Consider the following 12,269-nt stretch of genomic DNA (forward strand, 5'->3'; position numbering starts at 1 on the left):
ACTTTATATAGTGATAAACGGGCATACAAATAAAATATACAAAATGTAGGTAATTTCGCATTTTGTTGTTTACAAATCTAATTTTTTGTTCAACCTGTGTGGCTATTCTTCACCTCATTTCTCTTTACACCCATTTATTACTTCTTCACAGTAAATGTTTAATAACAAAAATAACATTTATTCATCATTTAGTGACTTTATATGCAAAATGATATAACTCAAAAGAGACAGAATTGTATCTCCTGGCGTCTGTATGTGTATGTGTGTTGACAGTTTTAATTTCACGAACGCAGTTATTATTTAAAAGAAAGACTTCTGCAGTTCTTGTATCATTCCAAATCCTAACTGAGATGCAGTGAGATTTTGATTTGTCTTCTTTGATATGCTGCTGCTTATGGTCCTCGCCAGCGCCTTAAAGGTACCTATTAGTAAGGTTATTCACTGCTAACTTTCTAGTGGTCTGAAATGATCGTTTTATGTATTGGCACATAGACTGCTTCTTTTTAAAACTTCCAGGATTATTTATTTTGTATACCTAACACTGTTGAGCACAAGGAGAAAGTTAATTTTTTACTGTCTAGTACTTGAAACATTACTTCAGCTATTGCATTATACGGTTAAACTGTTTTATGGAATTCGTCCTAAAACGTTTTTGGTTCAAATTCTTTCTATGCTACATTTGCTGGCTGCTCTATTTAGTCGCCCTCCGTTCCAGACCCATCGTACACTTCACCTACATAGAGTCTATTAACCCAGTACCCTGACAACAAAATTGACACAATCCTGGCTTTTAGTTGCATTTGTATAAACTGTACATTAAATAGCTGTCAGACTTTTTCAGTTATTCTCATATCTTCTTCATTCGTAGTACACTGTTCCTCATTTGATTCTGTAACTCTCGTATTTTTGTGTTTGAAATTGTTTTATCTTCAGCGCTATTTATCCACGGTTTCCTAGCAGAGATAAAACTGGAACTATGTATGCGTTTGCAGTACCAGTACTTGCATTTTTCGGTTTATTCCATATGTCATCCGACGATGGCAACCTCCGCTGTAAAAAATTTACGAATGTGGACTTGGTGTAATGTACATTTTTAACTTCTTTTAAAAAGGTTGTTCGTACTATGTTATTTTGATTTATGTAGCTTCAGTATGGTTTTCATACCGACCAAGAATCGATCGCTGTAAATCTTATCACCAGATTACACTGATATTACACTGATACTGAAGGATTTTCACTCACCATCGGAATGTATGCAATTTTAAAACAGCACACAATCGTTTTCAGAATGAATGATTTATTCATAAATCCTTCTCCTAGGCTGTTACTAAGCCACTTATCCGAATTATCCTTTCTTCCAGAGTGCTAGTCCAGGAAAGTTTGCAGGAGCTGTTCTGTGAGATTTGAAAAGCACGAGAGAGGTAACAACAGGAGTGAAGCTCTGCCCACGCCTTGTGTCTGGGTAACCCAGTCAGTAGAAGCACTAGCCGTGAAAGGCAAGGTCTCGGGTTTGAGTGCTGGTTCGGTATACAGTTTCAATCCGACAGAAAATTTCAGAATAGTGCACACTCCGCAATAGACTGAACTCTGCTGACTCGAACTTCTTCTGGCTTTTCCTACTGCGCTCCTTCTCTTTGTTAGATTCCTCCATTTTTTCGTCTGTCCGTCTTATAACTTGCTCGCCCCGTAAACTAGAATGTGTCACAAGTTATTCAAAATCAACCCGCCCACTGTAAGGGAATAAAACATTTTACTTGCATCCAGTCTCTTTGATAGAAATTATTTCTGTTCACGTACTAAGACGTCTGCTCTTCAGTGTTCGTTCCAGAAGGAACCTTTCTTAAGAATTTAATTTCATTCACTTCTCATCACCTCAGTAGATACATTTTCGTTACCGTTTTATAGGTTTCTGTGTTTCCACAATAACTTAACTCCTTGTACATTCAGTGTACACATAACCTGATATTCTCTCTTTGCGGTTGTCCCGAGAAGAAATATTTTTATTTCTTAAAAGGTCATTTTCTGCGTAAATGTGCAAGGAAACTATTGAGCACGTTTCCCCTTTTCTGTCCTAAGGACTGTGTCATCATATCACACTTGCTCATTTTCTGTTCTCTAGCCCGAGAAGCCATCATTGTAGTTACCTTCCTCCATAGTGAAGTAGCTCTTCCGTTTATTTAAGGGAACATTAGTAGTAAGTTGTGGGCGTTCTGGCTCAGGGAAAGATCTTATTTCAAGATCACATACATGGTTCTGGGAAATCAAACCCCTGCCTTTACCCTCTGGTAATTGCGAGAGGTACTTTTAAGGTTAGGTTGTAACCTGATAAGTGTCACATGCCCCCCTACCCCCCCCCCCCGCCACTGCCACCCCCCCCCCCCCCATCCCTTTCACTGACCGTGCTGTAGGGCATTTGTGTGTAGCACATTCAAGTTCAGGATGAAGCCTGATACCCCACCCACGCATCTTGTGCAACTGTATGACAAAACAATTTAGGTCGCCCATCCATTGTGCTGGTTCTGGCACAGAAAACGGTATAAGATAAGGTCGCCAACCCCTCTCACACTGAAACTTCCTGGCAGATTAAAACTGTCTGCCAGGCCGAGACTCGATCTCGGGACCTTTGCCTTTCGCGGGAAAGTGCTCTACCAACTGAGCTGTGGCTAAGCCATGTCCCCGAAATATCCTTTCTTTCAGGAGTTCTACTTTCTGCAACGTTCACAGGAGAGCTCCTGTAAAGTTTGGGAGGTAGGAGACGAGGTACTGGCAGAAGTAAAGCTGTGAGGACGGGGCGTGAGTCGGGCTTGGGTAGCTCAGTTGGTAGAGCACTTGCCTGCGAAAGGCAAAGGTCCCGAGTTCGAGTCTCGGCCTGGCACACAGTTTTAATCTGCCAGGAAGTTTCATATCAGCGCACAATCCGCTGCAGATTGAAAATCTCATTCTCGGCCCTCTCACACTGCCAGTCTCTAGGTCAATAGGAAGACTGGAATCAAGTACTTCCCTCCCCTTCTACCCTTTTATTATTACTACAACTACACGAGTTTCGTGATTCATGTGAAAGGACCATTAAGAGCAGAGTTATGCTATTCAAAAACGGCGATAAATATTGCCATAATTTATGAGGTAACGTATTCTAGCATTACAGTGTGTGCCTGGAATGAGGCGCATTTACTGTAATTCAATAACATCATGGTCCATTCTGCAACAAAGCAATAAATATATGCATCATATATAAAGTAATACACATTGACAATACAGTGTGTGACTGGAATGCACTGAATAACTATAACTAAATGACGTCATGGCATTTCCTATAAATGTAGCAGTACCTCCCATTGTTGTTTGCCGTTTTTGTTTAATCTGCTATAATTTTACCGATTTTATATAAATGCCTACATCTCCATTGTAAGATACAGTAAATATATCATTCGTAAAATGTTTAGCATTTAGCACAGTGCAATATTTAAATAAATACATCGATTTCCCTTATTGAACAACTAGCACAGTACGACTTCTAGATAACGACAGAATATCCGACGAGTACACACACACACACACACACACACACACACACACACACACACACACACACACCCACACACACACACACACACACACAAAATGCGTAGCTAAATGTATATTGTAAACAGTTACCCCCTGTGGCGTACGACGAGATACGATAGACATATACTTTGTTTAAAAAACAAAGAAAATAAGTGCCAGATGAGTTACACATGTTAATCGTCTCTGTGGGCCACACGATTCTTGCCATAGCACAACCGCTGTGCAGTCGCTCAGGCTGTATCCTGTCGATGGGTGAAGCAACCAGTCGACATAGAGTGCATCAATTTCTAATATACAACCACAAATTGTTTTTACTCCATGAGATTATTTTCAGTAATTAGTCGTTTTTAAAATCATCACATCAGAATAGGGCAATCGTTCATCATTTGACTATTTCTTCTTTATTTTCCTAAAAAATTTATAAACCACGCAAGTGTTTCTCTCTCGGATGCTGGAAACTTTCTGATGTCCACGTACAGTATTTTCTTGGTGTTTATTTCGTTAACACTTGTTCATTTAAACTTTATCCATTCCCACAGTTTTGTAGCAACCTTCTGTTCAGTGTACAGCTGGCTCAACCACATGAAAGCATATGGATTACTAATCAGTTATAGTTTGTAGCGATGCGATGCTATCAGGATTAAATTATTTATAAATAAGTTCGCCACTGAGCATGTCTGTGACCTGATGGACTTAGCTACACCATCTTCCAGATTAAATCTTTGTGTTTAATCTGGCATGGAGTTTTCTTTTGAATGTTTCCGGTTATTTTATTTCCCCCATAGTACCTTTTATAGGAATCTTTTATAATTTATATATAGCGGCTTGTAAGATCCAAGATACAATTCTGGCATCCGTATGTAGCCTATATTTTCTGTCGCAATACCCAACACAGTATTTAATAAATTCGAACGACTTATAGGTAGGCGCAGTGAATTCATTAGATTTTTCAAAACAAGACTAAATTTTTTTTCTCACAATTTGTTAAACCTAGGCCGTCTTCTGTAGATGATTTCATCGGCTGAACCAACATAGTGATTTGTTTGTGCTTTATATTTTATATCAAAGCGCATGACTTGCAATATATCACAATCTGGACAGTGCCACTGCGTTTACTTGTTCAATCAGAGAGGGATTGGAATACATCCAGCAAATAACCGAGGACGTAGGTTGCAAGTGCTACTCAGAGGTGAAGAGGTTGGCAGAGGAGAAGAATTCGCGGCGGGCCGCATCAGACCTTTGAATGACATTCAATTTCTTTGTACTATTCACTGAGCTGCCGTACAATTACCTCAATATAATACGTTCAAGACGGTAGTGGAAAATAAGAAGCACATGTACTCATGAATAAAATAGTGTAATTTTTAATTACTTTATTTTATCATGTAACTCCGAGGAAAGCGCCCAGGTCAGAAATTTGAGTAACAGCCATGAAGGCCACCAAAAATGAACATCAGTATTTCTCTGGAACATTCACAGTTTAAACATTAAATTAGATAACTGTTCATTTGTCAAAATTTGAGTAACAGCCATGAAGGCCACCAAAAATGAACATCAGTATTTCTCTGGAACATTCACAGTTTAAACATTAAATTAGATAACTGTTCCTTTGTGGATACAATATTTTCCAACAGCTTTTACAGAGTAACTGCCACGTACGGCATTCCAAACATGTTTCCTTTTCAAAGAAATATCAGTTATTATACAGAGGGGATCATACTCACCAGTGACCTAAAACACACATAAAAAGCAATTATAATAAATGTCTAAAATACAATAAGCATTTAAAATCTTTTACACTCTAAAATAAAGAAACACCTTACAGAAAAGCCTCGGCGGTGAAAGACAGGGAAACATTTAGGGTAATGTAGCTTGAAAACCGTGTATAAGTGCTAGAACAGATCTTAAATGGCTCTGAGTGGATAAAAATTTAACCTTTTACTATGGCATAGATTATCAAGACTCTACCCAGACTTGACCAAAATACAAGAGATAAATAAATAAAAGAAACTTTCTGAAAATGTCTTTTCGAAAGAATCATAGGACAGCCAAAATCTCTCTTTTCGAAACGTAGATTACTAAACTTAACCAAAATCAAGGTTATATAAATATATTTCCTTCTCAAAACAATTTAAAATATTTAACAACATTTAGCAAAAATAAAAGTGCCTGATGGTATACAATTTAAAAAAAACCGCACCCTTAACCACGAAAATATGACATAAAAATGCTGAAAGGCACTCTGAGAAAATTAAATACTCAAGAGAGCGGTGAACAGTCTGACAACTGTAGCCGCCCTACGTCGATCTGCTCACATCGACTTCTCTGACGTATAATATTGATGTTGTTATCTACTGCATAAACCCGACTTTTCACTATATCTAACACACCTTACGACTTATCCACACAGTATCTGATTTTGTATTATTTCTGTCCGATTGGAAATGAAATATTAAACAGCTCTTAAGTCACAATTCACGCTTCGTAATAGTTCATAATCGAACCTTCCGCCATCCAGAGATACAGTTTGTCGCTTGCCTAAGATTATCGTTGACTAATACACAAGCTGTTGTGGAAATCACTTTAATTTGTTATTTACAACACTTAATAATAAGTAAATGATCATGAATGATTGCGTTTTGTATATAGAGAAAAGGAGGGTTGGTCCTAAACTTACTCATAGCAATTACGGCAACTGAAATATCCGTGATTTTTACAGTTCGTCACTCAAAGATATTATAGCAAGGACTATGGTCCATTACTATAATACGATACAGTCATTCAAATTTCGTACGTGTTTAGTTCCGCAAAGCTAAAAGTCTAATTCTGTTATCGTATTCAATTTAACCTCCCTTCATATAGTCCACAAATGATATTATCGGTTATTTCGCATGTAATAGAGTTTAATACTCCGCGCTACTTTCTGTCACGCACACGGTTCCTCAAATATTCTGAGTCAGTAACCTTACGGCAAAAATGTAAGTTTCAACGTAAGTCTGGCCCGTATAAATTAACTATAGTCACTTGTCTTGCAGTTTAACAGAAGTGCCTTATCCCTTCCGTAGCACATCACACGGAATTTCCAGACATACCGCACGCTGCAGCTAATTAGACTTATTCGGAGCGCAGAAAACAAGATAAGAGAACTAACAGCACCCGCGCATCGTTCATATAATAGAATTTAGGAACAAAAGTAGCCGTGCTGAACCCTCTTTCATTTCCCAGAGGCGCTACTTTCCTGCGGGAGTTTTTCTGATGAGAGATTATATATCGATAATTTTAATTAATACTTTTCAATGCTATTAATTATTTCCGATGTTATGAATCACCTCTCCCCTATATGACAATAAGCCTTGTAATATTGTTCTCAATTAGAAGAGCGGTTATACAACACAGTGTACCAATCTTAGTATACAACGTGAACAAAAATGCTCGCAAACACCACCAAGACGTTAAACAGGTTAATCAGTCGATTACATTAACACTAGAATCTGACAAGTGCTTTCGTACGAAACTGTAAGGCTTGTCGTTTATTGGTTTGAGTTGTTCTTTCTTTTCACACTCTGAAAATCAACAAGCAGTACGGCGGATAGCAGCCAAATTAGCAAATGACACCTGCTGTACTTTTTGCTCCTGTTGACTCTTAAATAATCCACACAGCACATTCACCAGTGTATGTACCACTTGTAATCTCGATGGAAAACTGCAGCAAATATTCAACTATGCCCATATTTAGTAGTGTTCCTACGTAACCAGCAAAAGTCTTATGACTGAGCTATTTTACTTGGAAGAGTACAACAGACATTGATGAGTGATGGAATTCTTTATACCTATCTTATATAATTCACACTAAACGACTAGTTTCCTAACGTATTCAAGAAGTCCTTTCCAAGCCAGGTACTCCTCAATTTTTTGAACTGTCTTTTTTTTTCTTTTTTCTATCTCCATCAAACTGGTCTGATGCGGCCCGCCGCGAATTCTTCTCCTCTGCCAACCTCTTCACCTCTGAGTAGCACTTGCAACCTACGTCCTCAGTTATTTGCTGGATGTATTCCAATCCCTCTCTTCCTCGACCATTTGTACCCTCTACAATTTTTACCCTCTGCGTCCCCTCTAGTAATATGGAAGTTATTCCCTGACGTCTTAACAGATGTCCTATCACCCTGTCCCTCCTTCCTGTCAGTGTTTTCCATGCATTCCTTTTCTTCCCAGTTTTCTGGAGAGCCTCCTTATTCCTCACATCGTCAATCTATCAAATTTTCAGCATTCTTCTTAAAAGTAACGGACGGTAAGATAATAGTTTTACGATCTTTGGTCTGTTCAGCTGAGATAATTGTGTTTATAAGAATTGTACAGTAAATAAGGAAAAGATGATGTTTTATGGACTGAACGACTTACAGGGATGCCCCGTTATTCTGTTTATAAACCTGTTGACAAAAAAAAATGGTTCAAATGGCTCCGACCACTATGTTTTTTTTTTTTTTTTTTTTTTTTTTTTTTTGTAATCTCATTTTGTTCGCTTTTGTTCGTTGCATTTGGTCGGTGCGGACGTCGTAAGACATCCATTTTTATGTTCGTTGTTGATCGATTGACTCAGTTTTTTTATTACAGAGGGCACGTAACCCTCTGACCGAACACGCTGAGCTACCGTGCCGGCTAAGCACTATGGGACATACCATCTATGGCCATCAGTCCCATAGAACATAGAACTACTTGAACCGAACTTACCTAAGGACATCACACAACACCCAGTCATCACGAGGGAGACAAAATCCCTGACCTCGCCGGGAATCGAACCCGGGCGCGGGAAGCGAGAGCGCTACCGCACGACCACGAGCTGCGGACAAACCTGTTGACAATATATGACTTACTACGCAGGGCCAAGTAGGGTCTCAACCTGTTCTTCACGGGCCGTCTGGTTTCGTCTCCTTATTTTTACAAAGAATGATACAGGCCAACATGACTGTGGCTGGATAACAGCCGCAAATCTACGTTGTGGTTATGTTAAAGATAAGCTTGGGTTTTCCCACAGCCCAAGTCTCTCTACCTTACATTGCTGTGCTCAAAACGAACATTCCTAGAGATTTCTTCCTCAAATTAAGGCCTTTGTTTGATACTTTGAGACTTCTCTCGGCCAGGTGAGCCCTTTTTGCTGGTGCTAGTCTGCTTCTTGTGTTCTCCTTGTTCCGCCCTATATGTATTATTTTGCTGCCTAGACAACAGAATTCTTTCACCTACTTCGTGATAATCGGTTATAATGTTGAGTTTCTCCCTGTTTTCATTTAATTTCTGCTACTTCTCATTGCTGTCGTCTATTATACACTATCCTTATTCTGTACTCATTTGATTGTTCATTCCATTCAGCAGATCCAGTAATTCTTCACCACTTGTAATGAGGATCTCAATGTTATCGGCGACACTTATCACTGATAAACTTTTACGTTGAATTTTAATTCCACTCCTCACTTTTACCCATTCTTCCGTATAATATTATTGTCAGCAGCTTGGCTGCATGAGCTATGAAGCTGATTGTGGAATAATACTCACATTTTGTGGTTCTTGCAGTCTTTGGAGCTGTGTGGATGATCTTTCTCCGAAAGTTAGATGGTATGTCGCCAGACTCATACATTCTGTAAGCCAGCGTGAATAGTCGCTTTGTTGCCACTTCCTCCAATGATTTCAGAAATCCTGATCAAGTGTTATTTAACGCTTCTGAATTATTCGCTCTTTTCCAAAGCTCTTTTAAATTCTGTGTCCAACACTGGATCCCCTATCTCATATATCGACTACTGTTTCTTCTGCTATTACTTCACCAGACAAGTCGTCTTTCCATACTACTTCCGTATCCCAACTTCACTGGGCACTGATTTTTCCTGACGAGTCTCTTAAACTTCAGCCTACTCTTCATCACTTCTAAATTATGATCTGAATACGCCTTGGTATCAAGTATCTGATTTCGGAATCTCTGCCTGATCATGATGTAACCAAACTGAAATCTTCCCTTATCTCCCGGCCCTTTCCAAGTATATCTCCTCCTCTTGTGATTCTTGAACAGAATATTCGCTTTCACTAGAATTTATTGCGAAACTCAGGTAGTCTTTCTCCTATGTCACTTCTAGCACCAAGCCCATATTCTTCCGTAGCTCTTTCTTCTACTTCTTCCCGTTCAACCGCTTCAAATCCCCCATGACTATTACATTTTCTCTCCTTCTGCTTACCGAACTACCTGTTCAGTATCCTCATATACTTTTTCTTTGTCTTCAGATCGTCTTGCGACGTCGGCATGTATACCTGAACTATCAGTGTCGGTGTTGGATTGCTGTCGATTCTGATGAGAACAACCCTCCCACAGTAACTCACTCTCTGCGCTACCTTCCGCTACTCCCGTTACCTCATTGTCTGCTACTCGTCTGACCAGAGACCTTTGTCTTCCTTCCATTTCACTTCACTGACCTCCACTATCTCTAGATTGAGCCTTAGCATTTCCCTTTCCTGATTTTCAAGCTTCCCTACCGCGGTCAAATTTCTGACATTCCACACCCCGACTCGTAGAATGCTTTCCTTTCGTTGTTATTCAATCCTTTTCTCACGGTCATCTCCGCTTTGCCAGTCCTTTCCCAGAGATCTGAATGGAGCACTAGTTCGGAGTCATTTGCCAGTGAAGAGAGCATCACGACACTTTTTCAATTACAGGCCATATGTCCTGTGGATAGGCGTTATGTTTAATGCAGTGGTTTCCATTGCCTACTGTATTCTCACGCCATTGACCGTCGTTGATTCTTCCGCTTTATAGAGGCAGTTTCCCACCTCAAGGGCAAGAGAGTGCCCAGGACCCCTATCTGCTCAATGATTCTGTGATACAGGCTAGGTGGCTCTTCATGAAACATACAACGCAGTGTATGAGCAATCTTATTTTCGGATCTGCATACAAACTTAACTTGGAATTTAAGTACTAATATACATACCAACCATCGGCCCATGAGACTGGTTTTCTAGCCGTAGCAAGTACCCAACCCATTGCCTCGTTATCAGTTTCTAAATCAAAAGTTTTCTAGATCAAAGAGAACAGCTGAAGCCTCCAACTCGTACACCGGGAACTGAAGTTCAATTTCGGACAGAGTTAGTGAAGCATATGTTACCTGGCTGCGTTCGCCTTCCTTTTTCTGAAGCAACATGGCAGCAAGGCCACTATTAGACGCATGTGTCTGCACCATAAAAACTCGGCTTAAATCATGGAACTCCAAACCAGGAGTGCTACCTGGGTAAAGCCTTTTTTGGGAACCAAAGGCTATTAAGACCAACATAAACTTTCACCCTTTTGACGTAGCTGATTGAGCTGTATTAATTAACACACGAACGTCTGTCAACTGAACTGGGACACAAGTTCAGTAGGATGAAATCACAGTAAGGGTATAGAAAGTCAAAACAAGAGGACTACTGTTCGCCGCGCGGGGTTAGCCGAGCGGTCTCAGGCGCTGCAGTCATGGACTGTGCGGCTGGTCCCGGCGGAGGTTCGAGTCCTACTTCGGGAATGGGTGTGTGTGTGTTTGTCCTTAGGATAATTTAGGTTAAGTAGTATGTAAGCTTAAGAACTGATGACCTTAGCAGCTAAGTCCCATAAGATTTCACACACATTTGAACATTTTACTACTGTACGATAGTCATCTGGAATACTCCACGTGGCAGGTTGTTCTAAGTGTAATGCGTTACATGTAATCGATGTAATAGACGAAACTATTCGAACCATGTTAAAAGGCAAATTTTTAACTTCTGGTAAGATACTTGCCACTTTTACGATGGAATCTGCTCTCAAACCCAATGCCTGTTATACTTGTACGCGTTGGAGTACTTATTTCATAACCAGAGCCCAATTTTGATGACAATGTTGAAGACCAATTCCTTTTATATCAACGGCACTATGAGCACAGATGCGTGGCAATAGCAGACAAACGCGCAAATTAATAAAGCAAATAGGTCATGACGGGCTATCATTGGAGCAGTTGTCCATATCTCTCTGTGTTGATGCCACTTTACTGTATATTCTATAGAGGTTAGACGGAAGTTGAACTAGAGACGTTGTACTGAGGAAGGAATGAAATTTGGAGTGCAAGGTCCCGTCGACATCAAGGTTATCTGAGTAGGAGCATAAAGTTAGATTCTGAAGGGACAGAATTGGGAAAACGGCTATGAGCTATCGAAGAAATAAGAAACCATTTCGATATGCGCACAAAGTGATTTCGTGAAAGCACGGAAAAATCTATATAACTGCGTTTTTATTTGGGTTTGTAATATTCCATGCCGAATGGGCCACCTAACATGGAGACGTTACACTAGGTGCTTTTTAAATACAATATACACACACGTTTTCAAACTGTGCTTCACATCTTACAAAATAGTCATACGGCAGCAGTACCAGGCTGTTAAGGGTTTGTTTTATTACTCTGCTACTCGCTTCTCCCTTTTGGCACAGGATGAATGTTAAGCCGATAAATGTTCAAATGTGTGTGAAATTTTATGGGACTTAACTGCTAAGGTCATCAGTCCCTAAGCTTACACACTACTTAACCTAAATTATCCTAAGGATAAACACACACACACCCATGCCCGAAGGAGGACTCGAACCTCCGCCGGGACCAGCCGCACAATCCATGACTGCAGCGCCTGTGACCGCTCGGCTAATCCAGCGCTTAAGCCGTTAACTCGTA

The sequence above is a fragment of the Schistocerca cancellata genome, chromosome 2 (genome assembly GCF_023864275.1).
Source record: "Schistocerca cancellata isolate TAMUIC-IGC-003103 chromosome 2, iqSchCanc2.1, whole genome shotgun sequence".
In the NCBI taxonomy this organism is placed as follows: Eukaryota; Metazoa; Arthropoda; class Insecta; order Orthoptera; family Acrididae; genus Schistocerca; species Schistocerca cancellata.